The sequence below is a fragment of the Eumetopias jubatus genome, unplaced genomic scaffold, assembly GCF_037043125.1.
Source record: "Eumetopias jubatus isolate StellerSeaLion01/CBP00866 unplaced genomic scaffold, mEumJub1_p1.0 scaffold_2, whole genome shotgun sequence".
Classification (NCBI taxonomy): Eukaryota; Metazoa; Chordata; class Mammalia; order Carnivora; family Otariidae; genus Eumetopias; species Eumetopias jubatus.
This window is the reverse complement of record NW_028274808.1, coordinates 63,695,840-63,703,204: the sequence shown is the minus strand read 5'-3', so window position 1 is coordinate 63,703,204 and position 7,365 is coordinate 63,695,840. Positions and strand designations below refer to the sequence as shown.

The following is a 7,365-nucleotide window of genomic DNA, read 5'->3' as shown; positions in this document are numbered from 1 at the left end:
CTCAGTACAGATCTTCCATGACTTATGATGGGGTTATTTTTCAATAAACCCATCAAAAATTGAAAATATAATAATATTACAAAATAACCTACCAAACACCATAACTTAGCCTAGTCTCCTTGAAATATTCTCGGAACACTTATATTAGCCTACGGTTGGGAAAAGTCATCTAACACAAAGCTTATTTCATATGAAAGTATTGAATATCTCATTGAATACTGTACTGAAAGTGAAAAACTATGGTTATAAATGTATTGGTTGTTTACCCTCATGGTCACATGGCCGACTGGGAGTTACAGCTTGCTGCCACAGCCCAGCATCATGAGAGAGAATCACACCACATGTTGCTGGCCCAGGCAAAGATCAAAATTCAAAATTCAAGGTATAGGTTTCTTTTTTTTTTTTTTTAAGATTTATTTATTTATTTTAAAGAGAGAGGGAGGGGGCACCTGGGTGGCTCAGTCATAAGTGTCTGCCTTTGGCTCAGGTCATGATTCCAGGGTCCTGGGATAGAACTCTGCATGGGCTCCCTGCTCTGCAGGAAACCTGCTTCTCCCTCTCCCACTCCCCCTGCTGTGTTCCCTCTCTCGCTGTTCCTCTGTCAAATAAATAAATAAAATCTTTAAATAAATAAAGAGAGAGGGAGAACAAGGGGAGGAGCAGAGGGAGAGGGAGAGACTCCACAGTAAGCACAGAGCCTCATGCAGGGCTTGATCTCATGACCCTGAGATCACGACCTGAGCTGAAACCAAGATTCAATCACTTAACCAACTGAGCCACCCAGGTGCCCTAAAAGTACAAGTTTGTATTGAATGTGTATCATTCTTTCATGCCATCATAAAGTTGAAAAATTCTAAGTTGGATTGCCTGTATGTGCCCAACAGTGGCTTACAGCATAGAGCTAAGGATCTTGCATTGAGAGCCCAGGGGCAACTTATGGCCATCATGCTGGCCCAGAGTCCCAGGAAGCATCATCTACAATGATGTCTCTGGGGGCACTAATAGGAATGCTTGATATATTCCTATTTAGACAGATTCTAGAGCCCTTCCTTGGAAGTAGCCCCCTTAAAGGTGGGCTGATTTACAAGTAACATAAATGGCCTTAATCAAAATTTATAAATGAGGAATAAGTTGCCTCCAGAACCCAAAAAAGCCTAAAAGATGTTGGGCTTGTTTTCATGTTGTGGGTTTTTAAGAGGGTCAATAGCTATTTCTTTTTTTTTTTAAGATTTTATTTATTTTATTTTTTTAAGATTTTTATTTATTTATTTGACAGAGAGAGAAAGACAGTGAGAGAGGGAACACAGTAGGGGGACCTGAGCCAAAGGCAGACACTTAATGAATGAGCCACCCAGGTGCCCCAAGATTTTATTTATTTAGAGAGAGAGAGCATGAGCAGGAGGGGCACAGGGAAAGTGAGAGAGAATCTCAAGCAGACTCGGGCTGAGCTCAGAGCCCAATGTGGGGCTGGATCCCATGACCCTGAGACCTTAACCAAAACCCTCAGTTGGATGCCCAACCATCTGCACCACTCAGGCACCCCTGTCAATAGCTATTTCTTGACAGTGTCAGGGATAGAGATGCCCTCGGGTTACCAGGTAACTTACAGGAAATTAACCAAGATTGTAGTCAGAGATCTCCGGAGGAGTATGTCATAAATGTAAATCATTTATGATTTAGAGAAAGTTGAATGTAGTAAAAGTCTTGCCTCAAAGGTTGTATGCCAGGGGCGCCTGGGTGGCTTAGTCATTAAGCATCTTCCTTCAGCTCAGGTCATGATCCCTGGGTCCTGGGATAGAGCCCCTGCATCGGGCTTTTTGCTCTGTGGGAAGCCTGCTTCTCCCTCTCCCTCTGCTGTTCCCCCTGGTTGTGTTCCTTCTTTCACTATGTCTCTCTCTGTCAAAGAAATAAAATCTTTAAAAAAAAAAAAAAGATTGTATGCCAAGACAAAACTGTTGAGGTAGCTAGAATTGCTGGGTAGAGGTGTATGATATCCCTTTGGAGGTGAAGGGAAGTTATGGCTGAGAAGCTGTTGAAATAAACCCTAATCTAATATACTGGCCAAATCTATAATAGCCAGATATTTACTAGTTGTTGATTGGATGGAATTAGCAATTATGACAACATTGGTTGGGACCACAGCCTTAAAGTTGTAGTAATTCATTGTGAGATGCTACCCATTCTTTTTAAGTTAAAGATAGGCAAAATTTGCCTGTTAAACAGTGAAGCAGTAGGGATAACCTCTACTCTACACAGATCTTCAATAATGTATTTCAGTTCTTGAATGCCCTGTTTTAACTAATGTTTAGTCATATTATCTATTGGGGGTGGGGCATTCATTGGGGTCCATTTTGTGAAGCCAATTTGTGTCAATGATTTAATTTTAATTTATGACTCACTGGGTCAGCTCATCCATGCCTTCTCTTGGGCATTTTAAGAGAATGTGTACTGTGACCATGGGGAATTTAGGCAAGGCAACTGTTCTGTTAGCTAAGATGAAGCATACCTCTTTGATTTCTATTTTGTTTTCAGTAGCATCATGAACATTATAGGGGGTACCATGTTCGAATTTATTGGGATCACACTAAATCAACATCTAGGTTATAGAGGCATAAAATAGAACCTCACTCTTTTATTTTGTTTGTTCTATAGATTCTTTTTTTTTTAAGATTTTATTCATTTATTTCAGACAGAGAGTGAGCGAGGGAGAGAGAGCACATAGGGTGGGGAGAGGCAGAGGGAGTCTGATGCAGGCTCGATCCCAGGACCCTGGGATCACGACCCAAGCTGAAGGCAGCCATTTAACTGACTGAGCAACCCAGGCACCTGTTCTATCAATTCTTATAGTAAATTTTGACTTGCCAATTAGATCAAATTGAGGACCTCTGTTCTGTTTGTTCCTTTTCCTTCCCCTCATTCCAGTCTTTCCTTCCTTCTTTCTGACTTGGATTCTAGAGCCTTTTCTTAGAGGAGACCCCATTGAAAATGGGCTGATTTGCAAGTAAAGGCATAAATGCTCAAAGTACTTGAATACTTTGGGCAGAAGAGTCAAAGAAAAAAAGAGGAGAAAACCCCCTGAGGATGTTAGTCAGCATTTCCATAAGTCTGCTCAGACACCAATGTTAAGACCAGGTTGTATGGCTAGGATGGACCCTCACCGAAAATTTTGTTCGCTGTAAGGACTGATGACACCACACACCAGAAAGATATGAAGAGGTTTATTACTCATATAGTCTGGATGGAGACACGTCTCTATCTTCCAAGGCTGTTCCCCATATAGCATCCTTGAACATATAATGTGCAGCAGTCAGTGCTTTATTCTCATGCAGAAACATGACAGACCCACTAAGAATCGTCTCCCTACACTTGTCTTTTCTCTACCTGAAGTATAAAAAGGTACTTATGTATAGAACTATATCGTAAATATACAAAGTTTGTAATATATGTAATATATGTAAATGTAAATATGTAAATGTACAAAAATTTATTGGGGCTATAAAATTATAATATATATACTCTGATCTTAGAATTCCCGAAACAGTTAATCTCCACATCTCTGTTAGTTTCCACAACACCCCTGTTGCTATTGAAACAAAACAAAAGAAAACAGAAAAAAAACAGAAGAAATCAAAATGAGAAAACTTTTCCCATGTGTTTAAGTCAAATAAGCATCTAAAACAAATTCTGGTGCTAGATTCACGGATAGTTGTACAAGATTGTACCCACCGTCCATAAATCGCGGACAGAAAAGGAAGCCAAGTCACAGCTCATCCTTCACAATCTCTCCCTGCACAGGTCGTAAGAGGTGTAGAGTCGCGCCCCACACAGAAGTGAGGCTTCGGGACTTCAGAAAACGTACCCATGAAAGAACGGATGTGAGACCTGCCATTCAAACTGTAAAAGGAAACCTCCCCCAACTCACAGTGCAGATAAACGCCAACGCCCCTGGGCTTTTCCTTCAGCGACACAGGCGCCGTCCCGCCGCCGGACTGTCGCGCGTCTGCTCCGGCCTGACGGGGGCCGCCTGCCCCTCCAGGAAAGGGAGCCCTGGCAAAGCCCCGCGGCCCACGCGCGCTTGCCCACCCACCTGCACCTCCCAGGATGGCGGGCCGCCGTCGAGGCGCTCGGAGCCCAGGACCACCGCATCCATCAGCAGTCTCTTCGGGTCTGAGGGACGCCGGGCTTTTTCCTCACAAATGTCAGACTTTTTACCCTCGGAGGCAAGCAGATTCGGGTGCGCTGTCTCGGGATCCAGAGTAACTTCCCGTCTAAACTTCTGGAGAATTTTCTGCAGAGCCAAGTCCTGCGGAGGAAGACTGCATCCTTCCCTCCTTAACTGGAAAGAACAGGGAGCTGGGGGCTTCAGGCTTTCGCCCCTGTCGCGGGCGCTCCCGATCTCCGCCCGCCGTCTCACCTCGGACGCCGCGCTCCTCTCTGCCACCTTGTTTGGTAGGCGCTGGAGGGTGGAAACGTGCTCTGAAAACGCCGTGCTGTTCGCGCGGACTTTCTGCTGAAGGTCCCTCTCTTCTTCAGCGAGCCGTGAGAGAACAGCCTCTTGCTCACGGTCTACGCACTCGTGCAGGTGCTCAAACTCAGAGGTCACTTTCTGTCCCTGGTACTGCACCTTTTCTCTCAGGTCTAAGAGTTCTCTCTCTCAGGTGGCTACTAGTTTCTGAACGTCTGCCCCCCGCTTCTTCAGGGCCTGATGTAACGACTGAGCCTCTGCCCGTGATGAGAGGCGGCCTCCCCCAGGGGCCTCACCTGGTGGCCCCGCTGATCAGGGGGCTGCGTGCACTTGGGACACGACACCTCGAGGTCCTCCTCGCAGAAGAGGGTCAGGACCTGTTTGTGCTTCTCACAGCAATGCCTCTCTTCCCGCCTCCTCTTCTTTCTCCTGGTGACGTGGGGGAGCTTGGCCATGTCAATCATCCTTCCCAGCTGGGTGTTGCTCCTCAAGTGCCTCTCTTGGCACGCGTGACGGCACACGGGGCACGGGAACCTGTCCTTGCGATCAGCCCAGGACTGCTGGATGCAGCAACGACAGAAGTTGTGCCCACAGTCGGTGGTGACGGGGTCTCCGAGGTAATCCAGACAGACGGGACAGTTGGCTTTGGCCTGGAATCCTGCCAGGGCTGCCGGGACTGCCATTGGGCTGTAAATGAAGGACTGCACTGAGGTGGGTTTTCCTCAGGAGCTGGACTCTGAAGGCTCTTTCCGCTGAAAAGCCTCAGACACACTCTCAGATCTCGCTGTTCTTCCTGTCTTGAACGTTTCATTCCTATGAGGCAAAATGACCTCAGGTACAAAGACAGGTGCCCAGGGACGCTACAGGTGATCACAGGTTAGTTGGGCAACCAGCTGCCCTTGGCAGCTCGGAGGATGTGAAGCCAAGTTATGCAATTCTCTTGGTCAAAATGTAGACACAACTTTAAAGTGCTTCTTCATCCCTGGAGAGGAGAAAATACTGTTTCATGTAAAAAAATTTACCATTTGTTTTGTGGCCCTGCTCACTGCCACATTTGAGACAGCCACCAATTCTTCTCTCCACTCCCAGGATTCTACCTACACCCACATCAACCACGGGGGGCGCCGCATGGCACTGCAGAAAGTTAAAGGCTTTGCAAATTGAGCCTCCACCTTGAGTAGGATTTCCCCTTACTTGTTATCTGGGGGATCTGGGAGAAGTACCTAACATCCTCATCTCTAAGAGAATCAAGTAAATAAGGATATAAATCCTGACTTCAATCATTTCAATCTTTTCAAAGATCCAATAAAAGAACCTGGTATTTTTTGGTTTAAACCACATTTATTTCTTAAACCACAACACTGAATTCATAGTATGTCAAAATTTACTTTTCACTTAAGCATCTCAACTGCAGGATACATTCAACTGTGTACATAAAAGTGGTTTGGACTAGATTAGATTTACTCTGAGGATGCTGCCAAGTCAGAAAGCTGTGATTTTGACAAGAGGCATAGAATGAAATTGGAAATCAGGAATTCAATGTGAGAAAATACTAAGAAACACACACACAGATACACAACTACCCTCCAAAGTAATTGATGAGACACCAGCTAGTAAGGATTGGTAGGGACATGATCCCCAGAAAAGGGCATGGAGTTTTCCCTTAGTACCAGTTATTGATTCTGAAATACAGGCTGAAAAGCTGAGGCCAGCTCTCAGGGTTGAGGGAACAAATATGGACTTAAGGGCACCCAGTAGAGGATGTGTTCTGGTAAATGCTCCACAATTTAAATTGGTATCGTTGAAGTGTTACATACTAGAAGAGTCATAAATGGGATACCCCTTAAAAAGTCCATTGATTTAATCACCTCAAACCCTGATGGGTTCAAGACAATCTCTGCTTAACTGCCAGAGACCCCAAAATGAATTTCAAAATATGAAGATATAAAGTCTTAGTGATCTGTGCTGTCACTGAAACACCCATACACAGGAGGTGAGCATGTAAGTTGGTACCACCACTTGAGAAAACTGTTTTGCATTATCAACCAACTTGGAAAACACACATATCTTAAGACCCAGTTATTCTACTCAGGCTGTATAACCATCAGAAATATGAACCAGAAGGGCTTCAAAATATGTGCACCAAAAGACGCACATGGAGATTCATGACAACATTTTTCACAAGTCTAAACTTAAAATAATTCCAATGTCTGACATTAGAATGCATGAAAGAATTGTGGTGTATTCATACAGTGGAACATTAGTTAACAATGGGAAGGTGCTAAGTATTTTTCACCCCAAAACTTGGATGAGTCACAGAGATGTGTGAAAAAAAAAGCCAGGCACAAAATACAGATTGTGTATAGGAAAAATTACTTCATGGCGTTAGACCTCAGCACAATGCAAATATTTGGGGAGGAGGGACAGGCTAATGATTGGGAAAAACATTAGAAAGGTTTCTGGGGATGCTGGTAATAATTTTTTTTCAAACATATAAATAGCTCTTATACCAAGTAATCCACACAAACATATGAATAATCTGGATATAAAAATGGGTAAAGGAGATAAACAAATGGCCAATCATGAAATTGAAGCAGATCATTTTAATAATGCAGAGACATGAGAATGAAAAACAAGACAGATTGTTCTTTGCGTCTCATGAGACTGGCAGAGATTTGAAAGACTGCACATAATGGGTAGTGGAGCCAGAAGGATACCACAAGACCTTTTAAAAGTCAGAAAGCATTTACAGAGAAGGAGAAAATGTTCCTAGCAGCAGGCCTGGCACATAGAAGGTGACCAATGATAACTAATGATACCTGAAACTTTCCATACTCAGGACCCTCAGAACCTGTCTCTGACTGCTGAGTCCATCAACACCCATTTGGGCCTCCACCCAT

At 44.2% G+C, this 7,365-nt stretch overlaps 1 pseudogene; it reads right to left on the bottom strand.

Annotated features, from left to right (window-relative positions):
* Positions 1-3,767: 3,767 nt before the first annotated feature.
* On the bottom strand, positions 3,768-5,148 carry LOC114210113 (tripartite motif-containing protein 75 pseudogene; annotated as a pseudogene).
* Positions 5,149-7,365: the final 2,217 nt, after the last annotated feature.